Consider the following 551-nt stretch of genomic DNA (forward strand, 5'->3'; position numbering starts at 1 on the left):
ACCCTCGTATTTGGTTCAAAACCGAAAATTTTCATAAATTCAAACATTTGTATTAGGAGAGCATAAGTTGCATTGGGTCTTTTTCCAAATTTTTGATTTTTCCATTACTTTCTGACCAACCCTCGTATTTGGTTCAAAACCGAAAATTTTCATAAATTCAAACATTTGTATTAGGAGAGCATAAGTTGCATTGGGTCTTTTTCCAAATTTTTGATTTTTCCATTACTTTCTGACCAACCTTCGTATTTGACTCAAAATCGAAAATTTTCATAAAATCCAACATTTGTATTAGGAGAGCATAAGTTGCGTTGGATCTTTTTCCAAGTTCAGAATTAAAGCGCGGGACTAACTTTAGCTCTGGTAATTTTCAAAAATTGATGCAATTCCCTTTCTTTTTATGGTATTTATGTAATTTTATTCTTTACTGTTGTTCAAGACTAAGGACAAAATTAAAAACACATTATTTATTTATTTAGGCTGCGTCAGCTGCTCAGCTATCACGGCAAAAGAGTACAATGGTACCCTTCAGTAACAAAATTCTTCAGCTGAAT

The sequence above is a fragment of the Agrilus planipennis genome, unplaced genomic scaffold, assembly GCF_000699045.2.
Source record: "Agrilus planipennis isolate EAB-ADULT unplaced genomic scaffold, Apla_2.0 scaffold221, whole genome shotgun sequence".
Lineage (NCBI taxonomy): Eukaryota > Metazoa > Arthropoda > Insecta > Coleoptera > Buprestidae > Agrilus > Agrilus planipennis.